Source organism: Gallus gallus, chromosome 2 (genome assembly GCF_016699485.2).
Source record: "Gallus gallus isolate bGalGal1 chromosome 2, bGalGal1.mat.broiler.GRCg7b, whole genome shotgun sequence".
In the NCBI taxonomy this organism is placed as follows: Eukaryota; Metazoa; Chordata; class Aves; order Galliformes; family Phasianidae; genus Gallus; species Gallus gallus.
In genome coordinates, this window is record NC_052533.1 from 32,367,359 (window position 1) to 32,383,775 (window position 16,417).

The 16,417-nt window shown below is 35.0% G+C and overlaps 1 protein-coding gene across 4 annotated transcripts in view; it reads right to left on the reverse strand.

Annotated features, from left to right (window-relative positions):
• The window catches only part of SKAP2 (src kinase associated phosphoprotein 2), a 108,654-nt gene that overhangs the window by 69,712 nt on the left and 22,525 nt on the right, over positions 1–16,417 (reverse strand). The gene's annotated exons all lie outside the window — the stretch shown is intronic.

A 16,417-nucleotide genomic window follows, 5' to 3' on the forward strand; every position in this document is an offset into this window, starting at 1 on the left:
CTCAAACATTAATCAACAAAATGAAAGACTAATTTTATAAGAAAAATGTAATAAAACTCATTTTAAGAAGTTTTCCCTTCATTATTTTTTCCTTTAAAGGAACCAATTCTCTCCTAATGGTAATTATGCTGCTTTGGAGTAATGATAATACTCAGGCAGTTCAGTTTTAGGCTGCTGTTTTTAAAGTGAGGCCAAATCACTTCTATCATTTGGAAGTTGAAGAGCAACTTTCATAAACTTTTCCAGCAGTTTATTTAAGTTAGCTACAATCATCCAGATAGAAAGCGTATTACATCCTACCACCTCCAGAACCCACTTTACTTTTGGTATGGTCTGGATACTCACCTTTAAATTGCAATTTTTAATTGTTTAATTGATTTTTTTTTTTAAGCTGGGAGGGAGGGGGGGTGGGTGGGGGAGGGGAGAAAGACCTTCCTCAAATTAACCAGTAAGGGAAAACTGTTTTATTAACTGTATCAGCAGTATAATACACTGCCATAACTCTTACTTAGGAAGTACTCTTCTTTAGGAAGTTTTGGGAGGGTGGTCCTACAACTTGTGCTAACTACATGATTTTTCTGGTTCTGAAAACCTGAGCAGAATGTTGTTGGTTTTGCTGTTGGTTTTTTGTTTTAACAGTTAAAGGAATGCTAATGTTTTCTTATAAAAATATTACCAAAATCAAGGCGTTAAACGAAACTTCAAACACCTCTAGTACTTCAGAAGAATGCATCAGCTTAAACCCAACCTAAGAGAGCCTCTTTACCATTTACAATAACACTCAAAGCCATGGAAGTTGTATATGCGTTTGCATGACATCTGTTAATAAATGATGTGGTTCTGAGGACGGAAAAAAAAGTTTACCCTATGTCCCTTTAATAACCATTTCAAATAGTCAAAAACTTAGAGAGCTGGAAAGCGTGAGACATAATGGAGAGATCTTACCATGTAAGCAGGAGCTAGAAAACAGAGCAAGTCCTGGCTCTAAACCAGATTTCTTTTGCAATCTTGGACAAGTCAGTGCTACTTTGCTTCCACTGCTCTTCGTCATAAAAGAGAAGCAGTATTCACTTATTTCTAGAAATGCTGTGACATTGTTGGTTTCATCATATTCCACACACAAGAAGAAAAAGCTAAGGACAATTTTTTTTCTTCCCTTTGGCCTGCTGACTCCTCCCTCCTCCTGCAGACCCCCACCACCATCACATTCCCAAAGTAATGTAAGCAGTTCAAGAGAGGGAGAGAGAAGAGCCAGGAGGAACATTACAGCATGTAAACTGGGATGTCACATATGTATGCATTTCACAGAAAACTGCACTCTTTCTTCTGTGGTAGCTATAGCACATAGCAGCTTGACAGGGATTTTTGAATTCTCACTTCCTCTCAAAAAACAAAATATCAACTGTAAGAAGTAGGTTTAGTTTAAGAACTTATTTACATAATCAAGCTTCTGTCACTCTACTTCTTTCCTTACTTCAGGAACTTGGAGATGATGATGACAAAAGAAAACAAGTAATTGAGCATAAACAATTCTTACAAACTCAAAAAGAGTAAGATTCATCCCCTATGTATAAACTCATACCATAGCTACAGTAAATAATTCTTTCAAGGACTATTTCTTGTTTTCCCTTCCTAAGTTCATGCTCTTGGTCTGTGGTGATTTATCTGTTTGCTTTTTAATTTATGGCCATGAATAATGAATTATGAAGTCTGTGTATGTCCTGATCTTTGCAGAACACTGCAACACTTCACCCACTAGAAAAAAAAGCCCCAGAATCTGGAGAACTCCAGAATCTACTTTCCATCTCAGCATCTCAAAATCTTATCCTACAGGTTAATGTACAACAGCATATGTTCTCCGTAGGACACTGTTAAGAAAGCTCTTACAGATGACTGTGTCCAATAATCAAGAACTATGCTGAATATTAAAGCTTAGATATAGTAACATGGAAATAGTAACGAGTAAACCATTTTGCAAAGAATAATACCATTGCATTCCTAACCACATGGACTTTATCTGAGTTGACAGTTATACTTCTTTTTCTAGAGGACAATATTGCTTTGACAGATATAATTTCAATGCCTGCTACACATCTCCTGTAGTACCTAGGTCCTGCAGTAGTATATTTGCATACTGCTTACAAACTTTCTCTCACTTCTTGCTTTTACCCAGATTAGGTTCTCTGAGGCATAGACTAATTCAGATCAAGTGCACATACACAGAGTCTAGAATTCTAGAGCTGCTTTGATCCAATGAAAATACCTACAACTTAATCTCACTTTCAGATTGTACGTAAATTGAATTCTCCTAAGTAGTCAATGAATCTGCAACTACTAACAGTACTGTATGAGAATAAAAATCTAATCATCCTGAAGATTGGTTCCTGTATTTACAATAGCTATGCTAACAGACTGTCAGATTTCCTTGCATAAACTGGCAGTTCTCTAAGAACAACATACCCTGACAACAAATTCTTGAAAACTGCTGGCAAAACTGTTAGAGAGCATTACATGGATGCCACTCATAGACATGGAAGTCCTAAAGGACAAAACTCCAAGATCAACTTCTTCATGCATTATCTAAACCCATATGTGTCTCTGTGTAACTACCTAAGTCCTTTTTTCTGTAAGATTAGAAGCACATTGAAAAAATAAAATGACTAATCACTCTGCTATTTGTTTGTAGTTCTTGAAAAGCATGTTATTTAATCATGTGTATTAGCCAATAACACATACCAGCTGAAGAAGTCATTTCCAAGTGTGGAAGGTAAATACAAAGTTCACTTTGTTCAAAAACATTCAAAGACCAAGTTAGCTTCTTCATCTGTAAGACTATTCTAATACTAGTGTATTAGTGTCCTGTTCTAATAATAGAGTATTAGTCATGAGAGCTGGATAACTGACTTTCAGTCCCAAAGGATTTATGAAGAATTACAGGAGGATCAGTGTAAGCATCAAACCAAAAGAACAAATTATGGCCTCATCTGTACAGCAGAGAGAACCCAAATAACTAATTAAATTGTAACCACACACTTCCCTATTGTAACGCTTACCTTCAAAAAGCCTTGATCTGCTTTCATTCTTAAAAGGCAATGAAGAAATAAAAAAAACTCCTGTTCACTACTCAATTTATTCGTCAGTTTTTGAGATGATTATCATTGTCTTAGCTCTTTCAGTTTCATATATACAGTTACAACTTTGGGGATTTTTAAACACTTCGATGTATTTGCTTCTTGTGTGGTATTTTCACCTTGTTTTATATTCATGGTCTTTCTTCAATTAAGGTAATTTTTAATTTAAAATCTGATTTGCAACTAACTGCAGACATATTGGAGAAATTCTCCACCTGAAGTACCTGAGGAGAAGACACTAATTATAGAGTGTGGAAATGGAGAATCGTAGGACTTTAAGCCTGGCCTAGAGATTTATTGGAGGGTTAGATACCCAAAGCACTTTTCAAAAGATAGCAAGCAGCTACTTGGTAACAACGCTGTATGGTGTGATTCACTGTACCTCGTTATTATCCCTTAAAAAGGAAAACAAAAACCAAACAGAACTCCCTCAAAATGGCTGTTTCCAAAGGACAAAGGCAATTAACACGAAAAGAAAAAAATCCAATGACAGTGTATCAGAGTGGCAAGGGAATTCAAAGACGCCATAAGCATTAAGCGATATTTCCTAAATTAGGTCTTCAAGACAAGAATTGTGGATTCCTCTAAACTGTTCAAATTTAAATTTACTCCAGGTTTCAAGTATCCTGGGAGGAGACTGGATTAATTTAACTGTGCAATCTATGCATCTGTAAAAGCAGAAATCCTTCCAGACATTATCTTGTAAAAGGAAAACAAAATGCTTCTAATACAAACATGGCAGTGGCATAGCCACGCTGCCTTCAGTCTTCATATGTTTGGTGTTGTGCACATTTTAAAATATGCATTTACTTCTGCCTATCTGGAGTTATACAACTAAATATGATCCATAATAATTTTATACATAGACTTAACATAACTTGAGGTACTTCTAAAGGAGAAGATATTTTTTAATTTATTTACACTATGGCTACATTCATACAGAAGCCAGTCACCCAACATCTCAATGATTGTTAATGAAACTGAAAGCCTAATTAGCAAGATGAGGGGACTAACCCCAGCATTTTGGCCCACCTCCAATTTGAATAATTGCATCTACCTATGCAAAAAAAACCCTTGTCAGTTCAATTAGGTAATATATTCCTCATATCCTTCTCTTAAATTGCTGGATATTGTTCAGAGTGCTATTGCAAAAGCTACTGCATTCTGCCATGTATATAGTTGCATTTTCCTAATGGCTATGTGACAATTCCTACATATTTTAGTGACTCGTTAAAAAATCCTACTGCTTACAAAAGCTCTCTGTATTTATTGTTTTTTAAAGGTAATTCATTATGAATATATTACTAAAAGAAGCACAACACCGGTGCAGAACACAGGTAACACCTTAACAGGTATCAAGGTACTAAAATTAGGTCCTCGAGGTGTAAGAATCTCCCTGGCAATTCAGCCACATAACAAGCAGCCACCTTACCACATGCCCATAGCTCTGAACATCACAGATTTAGACAAAGCACCTCTCCCTGCATTCTGCTAAATCCTTCCAGTATGTTAAAACACTCTTCAAAAAATTTATATATGCATCCATCAAATTTAGCAGAAAGAGAAAGAAGCCACCAGTCAGCCCTTTCAGAGCCTCCAAAACAACACTGGCACTCATTCCTATTCCCACCTCTTGTTCAGTTGCACGCACACCCCATAGACTTGTTCCCTGGGTTGTCCACTGTTTCCCCTTTACCTCTTTCACTTTCTTTCATCCTTCTTTCTCCACCCCTAAAAATCTCAAAGAAAATTAAGTTTCGTATAATGATTTAAAATTATCTGACTAAAAAAAAGAATTGCTGATGGAAAAAAAAAAAGAATTTAAGACTTTGGTAGTTTTAATGTTTATCTAGAGGGACATCTGGGCTTTATTATTGTCTCACCATTATCAGATTGCTTTCTTCTCTCTTAGCTTCAAATTGCCGCCAAGATGGTTATTAGTAAGTGAACTCCTGGATGCTTATGTTAGCCATGCTAGTATGGCCCAGTCCTTTTATTCTGTGCTCCTGCTGTAATCCTCCCTTGCCCTTAAAAGATACAGTTTTAAGAGACTATAAAACCGACATTTAAAAGGTGCTTCTCATTGCTTTTAGTTATAAAAGTTATCTTTTATTTAGGGAAATACGCAAGCAGATATATGCATCAAAAATTCCCATTAGCATTAGCTGTACTATTTCATGCAGCATTTCAGCAATCGCATCAGCAATTTATTGCTCCACTATGGCACTACGGAAACTTCCACAATAAAACACTGGCCAGGAGCGAAAAGAGCAGTAAAGCCATAAAAGACAAAAAAAAGTTTGCTTTTTTTCTTGCCCTGCCCTCCTAGGACTGTAAATCTCAGGCTTTCTTTTTTCCTAAATTGTCTTAAGGATTACCAGTGTTATAAATACCTTCGCCTTCCCCTGACTAGACACATTTTTTTCTGTAGATTCACTTCCTGTAGGAAATGTTACATTGAGAAGTACACACACACAGTGTATTAAAATTGCAGTCGCTGCTACGCTTCTGTTAATACATTTAAAAACACACTAAAAACAGGACAGCTTTCAATCTATCATCACCTTCTGTAAAAGGAATGTCACTCTTGCATGGGAGATGGTAATATATATATCCAAGAAGCCATTTCAAAATACAGTAGAAAATAATTTCCACTAAGTAGATCTGCTGGGGAAAAAGCTGCACATGCCAATGATTAAACCTAAGTGTGCATCTGTCTTTTAAATATGCATAGCAGCAATAGCTTAAATGCAGGAGTTCAAATTGTAGACTGTCTTGCTGCATATACAGATTTGTATCAGGCAATACTAAATTAAGAAGTATACAAAAGACAAAGGAAAAATTGGTTGTAAACTCTTCTGCATTGCAAAGATTCCTTTTGTCTGTCAATCAACGGGGAAGTATTATTCCACCATCACAAAAGGAAAACCTTTGGAGGCAGTATAGGTCTGTGTGTTGTGCAAATGTGCAGTTGCTAAGAAGCAAATATGCTCCTCTTCTAATCAAATAGCCCAGCTCAGCAATGCTGCTGGCTTGGGGCAAGAAGCAAATTCCACCAGCCACAAACTTAGAAACAGTCTTGAATTATTTGTTGCTGACCGCTGGCTGAACCCTGTCCTGATGAGCACCATCACCATTAGCCACTTCTCAGTGTATTCCATCAACCGATGGCAATAGCAGCATGCTGCAGTTCAGGCTACAAGAAATTGATCAAACAGGGTAATGAGACTATTTCTTCATGGAGGTTATTTTAAATGAATATAAATATTTTCTTTCTACATAATTTGCCACAAAAGGTCACTGAACTCCCCGTGATTCTAAAGAAAAATGCTGTAGTATCCCCTTTATATATTTGAGTTAGGATATCGCCAACAAACAATTCTGGGCATTTTTGATGATCGTGTAAATCTTAATGAGGTGGCATCCCAGCCAATTGATTAGCGGCAGCATTTTATCTTTGCATTTAGTTGTGAGCAAAAAGAAGGTTTGATGCTATTTTTGAAAATCCCGATATACCTTAAAATCGTTCGGGAGAGAACACACTTTGCAAAGCTAAAGACTTACACTTCTGCTATTATAATAGATCATGCATATTTAGCTAGACTTGCCATCATTGCTTTATAGCTGTCGCTGAAGATTCTTTCAACTGAACTCGTACGTTAAAAATACCCGCTTTGTATCAGAGTCAGGTTACTGATAAGGAGACCCATGTTCAGCCCCCTTGCCTTTCCTCTTTTTCGTTAGAAGTCAACTTATGAAGAGATACTGAGAGATCCTTGGAATTTTATTTAAATCAACTGCTATGAAAATCTCACCGAGGCCTGCTTTGTCCCGTTTAAGATTTTTAGACCTATCATTTCCAGCACGGGGCAATTTCTCCAGTGCCGGGAAATAACAATAATATTGATTTAAAGAAAAATTGAATTGTATTTCATTAACATAGACATTAGGGTAACAGTACGACTGTGATAAATAAATAACGCTTGTTATTTTCTACTTTTGGGGGGTTAATAATATAAAAATATTCCAGCAGGCCACTAAACCCAACTGTTCGTGTTTGAGAGTTCACAAGGTTACCTTGAACAATTTTAAGACAGCTTCAAAAAATTAAAAAATATTTCACAAAAAAAATCAGATTTCCTCGCAAAGATGAGTATAATTCGTTTCTCTGAGACACGGTGCTGACGTGGCTAAAATAAAGCCATCCTCAAATTAAATAAAAGAATTTTAAAAAGTAGTTGGTCTTGTCTAACAGGAGAATACATAACAGAGAGCACTTTGGATTTTATTTTTCTTTATTTCACCCAAAATATTCAAAGCCTTTTTTTTTTTTAAGTAAATAGAAACATGTTATCTGAAATGCTATTCTTTGTATTGTGCCAGGATATTTAAGCTTTTATATGTATATATATATGTATGAACAAAAAATAAAAAGTAAATTAAACAGCAAATAATAATAACAAAATAAATTAATCGAGATTATTCTCTTCCCGCCTCATTTGTCCATTAAAACACTATTTACAGAGCCCTGTCTTCCTACTCATCATACTGTAAGGCAGTGAAACAATTCTAAGACTTGAACAGAAAAAACTCAGATGCGTTTGTTCTGCTGAGCAATCCATTTCTATAAGTTTATATTTTGTAGTAAGATACACACATATAAAATTTAACAAAAAGACTTGGTTGGTTGAGTCTTCCAAAACATAAGGCCTGTCACTTCTGTCACACAGACCCATTAGAATAGGGTCTATTATATTAGAATTCTGATAGTTCATCTATAATTTCTTTAAAAACTGAAAGTTCCCAAGAATGAAAAAAGAGAAAGTTCCATCTAACTATTGAAGCTCTATAATAAACTGAGGTAACATGCTAGTACTTCTTAAAATGTAAAAAATGATAAACCATTTTTAAGATAAGTAAGAGAAGCCAATTTCTACAAAAAATCCATATTTTTTTCTAAAGAAAAGAAAGAAATATACATCAACGGCTCCGTACAAACTCCAACAAAAAACAATATTCACTTTAGGAAAAAAAAAACACAACTGAAAACAAACAAAAAAAAAATCAGCACCCACCAGCAGAAGACATCTCATCAACTGACTTCTATTTGACAAAAATCAGTGGAAACAGCTAAGAAGCCAATACAACTTCTAGTGCCAAGTAGCCAGATGGCACTGCTGGAAAAATTATATCTACAGACTGGCAGCTTGATCCCATGATTATTGCCCAAGGGAGGAGGAAGAGGGAAACAAGGGGTATTTCAGTGTGATGGACTAAATCAATTATCACCAGCTCACTATGGCATTTTCACATTATTTTTATACCAAATTCTAAATATCACTCAAACAAATGAGGACACTGGAAGATTCCAGAGATCCAAGAGAGAAGAAAAATGTATGCCACATATTAAAAAAATGCAGTGCATCCTAAAGCATGCCTCTATCAGCTGCATGACAGTCCCCAATACTGCCAAATGAAAATTTGCAGATGTTTGTGGTTAACAAGGAAAAACAAAATGTTTTTATTTTGCAGGATTTATTTACGGCTTTATAACCCAAATGCTGCGTATACAGATAACAGAAGAAGTCTCTGCACTTGTCAACATCATGACTACATTCTTTTGTGTAAAATAAACTCCTAACTCACAGGTATGCTACACAAATACAGAATAACGACTTTGCTAAAATATTCCAAAAATCTTCAATCAAAATTGGTCATAATCTCACCAATCCTTTTTCTGTTAAAATATAGTACTAAAGTCAGTTTCTGAAGAAGCCATTGAGGGGAGAAAAAGTACCCCATTCTTAATTTCACGTAAAGACAATTTTTTAACCCTACCACTCTCACTGAAATACAAACTCAAATTGCTGAGCTCAAAATAGACAGAATTGTAAGAAATTTTTTTTTTAGTTATTTGTTGTTTTGGGTAGGTTTTTTTTTTTTTGGGGGGGGGGGGGGGGGGGGGGGTTGCTTATTTTGGAGGGGGGTTAGTTTGTTCATTCTATTTGCTTTTTAATTTGAATTCAATGACATCATTTCCATTCATTTTTTCCTCAGGCAACTGTAATATTAAGGTCCGTGTCCCCATGTACTGCACCTGTCCTTGGAAAGGAGCAATTCACCTGTTATCTACCAAAGAAGACTCGGTCCACCATCACTTAACTTGTCTGCATGTTCTCATTTTATAGCACACTACAAACATCCTTCCGGGGCCAATCACATGCATTCCACATTTATCATTCCCCTTGCCTCTTCAATACGAGGTGGCAAGGCACAATAGCAGATACGTGAGGCACATAAATTAATTCCATGGTTGAATATGCATCGTATATATTGGTAATATGTAAAGTATTCACAGAAATACAAAATTTGACTGTTGAAGAACAGGAAAAAGATGTTTTCCAGGAAGACTGGGATACCTCTGGAAAGTTAGTATGATGAACTATGATGTAGTTCCCATCAAATAAGTAATGTGCATTCAGGTAGGCAGAGAGAATATTCCAGGAGGAGGCCATAAAAATCTTTTTTAGACCAGAAAAGGTTTTAGCCCATTTCACAGTACAAGATCATTCATAACTCCTTGCACAAAATGAGCCCCAAAGTATTTTTGTCTGACCAATAGCAGCAAAGACAGGGTTAACATCCTGGTGGGATATAACCTTTCATTGTTGTGATAGTGGTGAACAGGTTCTGAATAATATTAATTAAGAAGCTGTAGTAATAATTTTAGTTTGGAGAGAAGTCAATATTCAATATTTTGGTCTCGTACTCTTAATCTCACTCCTTAAAGTAATTCAAGTGAATATCTACAAAGAATTTCAGAGCAAACTATCAAACCAATTCTGTCTAGTGACAAATGTCTGCAAGTATAGCTCCTGCTGCAATTTTTTAAGCAGTGAATGATGTCTACAAGTCATTTTTTTAGACTGGCAATAATGAATTTGTCCATAGTGTGGGTATCATAAAGACTTGCAAAGTTTTTCTTTTTTACACAACACTTTAATAAGCTTTTTAATGACATAGATTTTACTTTTCCATTCAAATTTAATCTCAAAATTCATAAACATTAAACCATTGCAACCTCCTTCTTTCATAAAAAGAAACAAACAAATCCATTACATTAATGCCTAGATTGCATGATACTTGAGAGTTAACAGGTTCTTTTTCTACTTGCTTAAGCTCTACAAATGCACTTTGCACCTCCACTGAAAGCACTCATCTGTTAAAGCACAAAAACATAAATGTGGGGAAAATCTTTTACTCAGTGTTGTTATACACTTTCATGCATACACTGAATTAAATACAGGCACAAATTCCCAACAGTCAATTCTGAGAAAGAAAAAAGCCTTAACCAAATGATACTGTGTAGTGTAGGCTGAAGGCCGACCCATCACTCTGACTTACTTGGTAGACATGAAAAACAAAGAAAAAAGAAGCCTCTTGCCTAGAAACTCAGCAACAACAACTTGTTGGACTTGCTCACCTCTAGAAGAGTATTGGATTATCACCCATCTCAAGGTGCCACTGAGGTACTATGAAGCAGCACTCTCATTTAACTCATCCGGAGGGATGGAGGAAGGAGCAGAATGTAGGCTGACTTGCCACTATTTCTTAACAGGAAGAATGAGGAATTAAAAGGAAATGAGAAAGTAGAAATTTCTATAGCTGAGTAAAGTGTTAACATGGTCCTAAACCTGTAATTGAACATCCTATCCCATATAAAGGAAGCTGAAGGAAAAGCTTCTCTCTTCCTTTCTATTTCAGCTACTCATGATGTAGAAGAATTGACCTAGAAAAACATTATCCCAATCAGCAACATAAAATAAATGGAAAAAAAATATATATAGTGCACTTCAGCTTTGTTGGTTTTTTTTTGTTTTGTTTTTACAATAGTTAGATATCTTGAATAAAACTATGATATAATACAAAAAAGAATAGGTCAAACAAGTTATTTCTTTTTATTGTGAATATTGTCCTGTCTAGTGGAGGAGCATACATGGCTGTTTTGTTATTGCTCAGTCACTGAAGCAACATAGATGAAATAAAATGAGCAACAAACCATGTCATTTCTCCCGTGGGAGAAAGGTAAATGTTAAAAGAACACAGGGGTTTATTGTTTAATAGGAAGTTTTTCATCATGATAATTAGAAGTTCAACCGTTTTAGTATCATCAATTTGTACACACTGTTAACCTACATGGTATCATTTTTAACTTTACCATTGACTTTAACAGGGCCGGAAGTGCACTTGAAACTTCTGTTTCCTGACAGAAATTAATCCCTTCTGTTCTATGCAAATGCTTTAAACCAAAATTAATCAGATTAGCTTTCCATATTTCAAATGCTTTTTTTTTTTTTAATGTCTTTATTTTCCAAAATAAGTAATTACTGCAATATTCACTGCTATGGATCCTGTAAACAAACAAACAAGCAGTTCAGTTGCTTGCTTTTTTTCAACAGCAGTTAAGTTTGGAGAGGTACAAAGCCTTTTGTCAGTCTTTGAATATATACATGACAAAAGGAAAAGAAAGGAAATAAACTACTGTGCGTCCTTTATGGACAAAAGTCAATAGTGTGATATGAACAGTTTAGGACGCATATCTGCTAGTAGCAAGTGCAGTGCTGCACTGGGACAAATTGCCTGGGAAAGACAGTGAAGTTGCAGTATTAGAGATTTTTAGGAAAGATGGGACAGGTGACAGCCAAAAATCATTTCAAGCATGGTAAGGATAATATATTTGCTTGACTATAGCATCTCTCCTGTCCAACGAGGAGCTGAACTTCTGTACATCTTTTGACTATTATTGCAACAAGGTTAACACTCTGTTCTATAAACAGATTTGAACCTGGGAATTTATACACACCTGTTCCCACATGTATCCCATTTAACTTGGGAAGAGAGGTTAAAAGAAAGAGACGTGTAATTCAATCATAAGCTGAGTTTGCAAAATATTCTTCATGTTTCAAGCTTTAGTGCGCTTTGCTTTTCACTGAGATTCCACCAACATGCCAAGTATTTATTCTGGATGACAAGGTTCAAAATGCCCCTTCCTATAAAACACTGAAGGCTACAGATTTACGAATTGTCCCTAAGTGTATCAGCCTACCTAATCCCCTGACATTCTCACCCCATTTAAGAATTTTCTACTAAAAAGCATATTTTATTCATATGCTATAGTCAAATAGGATAATTCGAAGACCATACAAGTCCTCAGACACATTTTAGTACTTCCTTCATCTTCACATGCTCAAGGCAACATTTCTAGATAACCCATAGAAACGAAGGTGACCTAAATTATTTTACCAGCATTCACTGTGATCTTTTTAAATCCAGTAATTACTAAATCACACACTCCCTGCAGAGCTAACCAGACATATCTTCTTCATAAGTGGTAGGTTCACTAACAAGTTCACTCACAATAGTAACAAAAACGACAGAAGTTGTATTCCTTAATAGTAATGGCATTACCTAGCATGGAATCAAGTTCCTACACCATCAAGCAAAGGTTTACAGTCAAAAAAAAAAGCCAAAACAATGGGGATCATAAAAGAAGGTTTTACTGTTAAAGTCTAAGAAAGTTTCAGTATGGCATTAAACCTAGATTTCACATCAACCTAAGGAACCTGAAAATTAAATAAAAGACAGTAACATTTTTCCCATTAATATGACAACTTCATTGTTAATTAACATCTCAACTCAAAATAAGTTCGCCAGCAACTTTAAATAAAGTCTTCCTTTTCCACTTAATATTTCATTTAGTATTTCAGTATGCTTTGCTTTCTAATGAACCTAGAGATGTGTTTTCCATTACTTATGTTCTTTAACATACAGATGGAAGAGGAGTAAGAAATTACAAGGCATAACATTGTAATACACTGTACTATACAAAAACCTGTCATTTAAGTTGCAAGAAACCTAGTCATCAATAAGTGAAAAAAGACACCACTCAAAAATCAATTATGTTGAGTCTTTTGTATAGAGAAGTAGTACACCTTTCAGGCAACTGGTATTAATGAGCAGACATGGCTATAGAATCTCCATCTGTTTTTCTGACAAAGCTGTGACTACTCCAGTCTCTCATTGAAATTCCATTAATCTGGTGCACCAAGGACCAATGCGAAAATCAAAACTCCATCTAACCCTTTATCAGCTCACAATAACCTACAAGTGAACTCTGCCTGTTAGCATACAGCAAGTTATGATTTTGCTATCAATCAGGCTGTTAGCCAATAAAAAAAAAATCAAGTTAAGAACTGAGTGCCTGGCAGTGCTGTTTTGTTTTGTCTGTCTTGGGTTTGGGTTTGTTATTTTATTTGGGGTTTTGTTGTGTTTTATCCCTCTTCCAATTTCTGTAGGGTGTCTGGACACGTAAGCCTATGCATCATTCTCCTTCGTCGTGATTTAATTGCTGCCAGCAATCAAGTCAAAGCATCACTGAAGTGTGCTTGAATTTCATTAGATGATATAACTTATGCTACTTTCCTACAGTACCTAATAAACCATAAAGAAACCAAAACACATATGGCTTGAGGGAATAACTGGAAAATTAGGTGGCCATTTGGGAACGGAGTGAACTTTTGAACCAGAGGAACAGAGAAAAAGAAATATTAAAAGGAAAGACAGACTTAGAATGCACACAGAGACGTGTGGGTTTGACCTTTTCAGTACCTAGAAAATTACATTAGCATTATGAAAAATACATATCATGTTTAGAGTTTATAATCCATCAAAGTTTAGATACTTTGTTAGTGCCTACCATAAGGTAAAAGTCAAAAGGACAACATAACAATCAGATTTGACAAAAGGCCTTTAGGTGACCTGTGCTAATTTAGTTATCCCATACTTATTGTTAAATGGATTATCTCTCGTGTAATTAATACACCATTAGACAAAGGTCACACAAAAACTCCAGGATTTTACAATGACTGTAACGTACATGTAATACACTAATTCTTTATCTGTTACCAAGCGGGTGCCTTCACAAATTATATTTTGACAGTAACACGGCAAAGCCAAGTAGCAATGCTTTCAGGAGTCCTACAAATCTTGAAGTCTTTAATTCAAGTATATAAAGGTAAAAATACATAAATGTACGTTTTTGTTTTTCAAACAGCAAGCATGTTTGAAAGGTTTATATAAAGTAATACAAATACACTCAAATAAAGAATGCTTCTCCATTTGATTACCTACAGTTAGGCCCCTCTGTTAATGCTGAGAGCCTTGGTTCTACACAAATGAGGTTTTACACCTATGCACAGCCCTGCTGAACTAAACTGGTAAGTGCATAAGACCAAATGTCTGCCCTATGGATCCAGCTGCTTCACTAGGCTTAAATGCTGAGCATTAACAGACTGCTAAAAAAATAAAAATACAGTATTAAGCTTCAACAAACCCAATCATGCCTATGAAAACTGAAACAAATTGCACCTCTGAGGATCAATTCAGCTCTTATAAGATTCTCCTAACATGGATCTTCGTACATAGTCTATGTGGCTAAGTTTGAATGATGGTCTATATATGTTAAAATCAAAACACTTAAGATGGCACACTGGACATTCAAAGAAGAAAAGAAAATTCCTAAAATAAATGCAAGTATTTACAGACCAAAATTTGCCACCTTTCCCTCATGCTGAGCTTCCACTAGGTAACTAAGGAGAACTGAATTTAGCCAAAAATGTAGAAAGAACAATGAGGTAACATCACCTTAAATGTAACAGAATCATACCCACCATATTTCCACCCAAAACGTTAGCGAATTAGCAAAGATACCGACGGGCGGGTACCAGACCTAGTCTCATAATTACAACTTCCAAAATGAGCTAAAAATTAATTATTCATCTGTACTAAGTCATGTAGTAATTTATATACTCTGGTATCAGCATTCTTCAGCTATTCATTTAGTTTTATGAACATTATCACTTTTTTCTTGATTAACGTGTTTTGAAACAAATATATAATCATATCTCCTATTAAACAGTTCAACAATTTTGTCAGAAACCCATTATGCAATCAGTACCATGTTATATATAATTATATATTATATCAAATAATGTTGAGATTATGTTTGTAAGCAAAAATAAATAAATGGAAAGTTGCATTCATCTGTAGTTTGGAAAATTAGCTTGGCTTTTTTAAAAGCCATATTCAATTTGACTGATAATTACATTTCAACAAGAAAGCAAAAAGGCTTGGTTTTATTATTTCTTTTTTTTTTTAGTAGGTCACATTGCTGAAATGCAACAAGCTCAATATAAAAAAAAAGTGTGATTATTATTGCTACACGTTTTACAGAGTTCTGAATATAAAAAAAATGCGTTATTCTGAATCAGTGGTTAGAAGGTTTATCACTTATGCATGTACTTGACTTATCCCTGTTCTGCAATAGACATAATTTTATACCTCATAAAAGCAATTTATGTTTCCAAAGGGAATAATCTGGATAACATAAAATGTGGAGTGCTATGTTGCGGGAAGCATATTTTCATTCAGCAATTGTATTGCGAGAATGAGCTGCACAGTTTGATCATCATATCATGTCAGAAAACATCATTCACCAGCAAGTCTAACTTCCAGTGCCACAAATTAATATACATCGTTAATTTATTTGTACATGTACTTAATTTATCGCCTTGTATTATCCATAGAAGGTTTTTAATATTATTTATACAATAAATGAACCTCAAAAATATGGACACTGTGCTAAAGCAAGCTTGTTAGCTACTGAAATATTCAATCGTTCATGTCTTCAGAACAGCCACATTTTGCATTAAATTTAATGAATACAAACCAAAACAACATGGAAAACAGCTATGGATCCTAGATTTTCCCTTTTTTTATGCAAACGCAGATTTAAAATGTATACAACAAAAATATTCTACAAAAGACTATCTTAATGCAAGGAAACATTGTAGGAATAATTAATTTAATATTTTATGAACTTATTCTGCATGGAGTTTGCAGAAAAAATATCAATCACAAACTGTTTCATTATTTATACAATAAATAATACAGTAAGCCATTAAGTAGCACAATAAAATTAAGCAAGAATCTGATAATGTTGAATTAACAAACAATTTGTTAGTACAAATATTCACATTGCTTTAGCCACTGATCTCTCTATAAAAACATACGCATCTACAGAAGATGTTTTGTTAAGAGAAAGCGTGGTTTGAAAGAAACATGCAAATTTGTGACAGCTTCACTATGCTCTAGGACCACTAGAGAGAGCTCTTCCGTTCCTTTAAAGGTTCTTGTAAAGGTAGGAAAGCTGTCCAGCTGTGATGCTT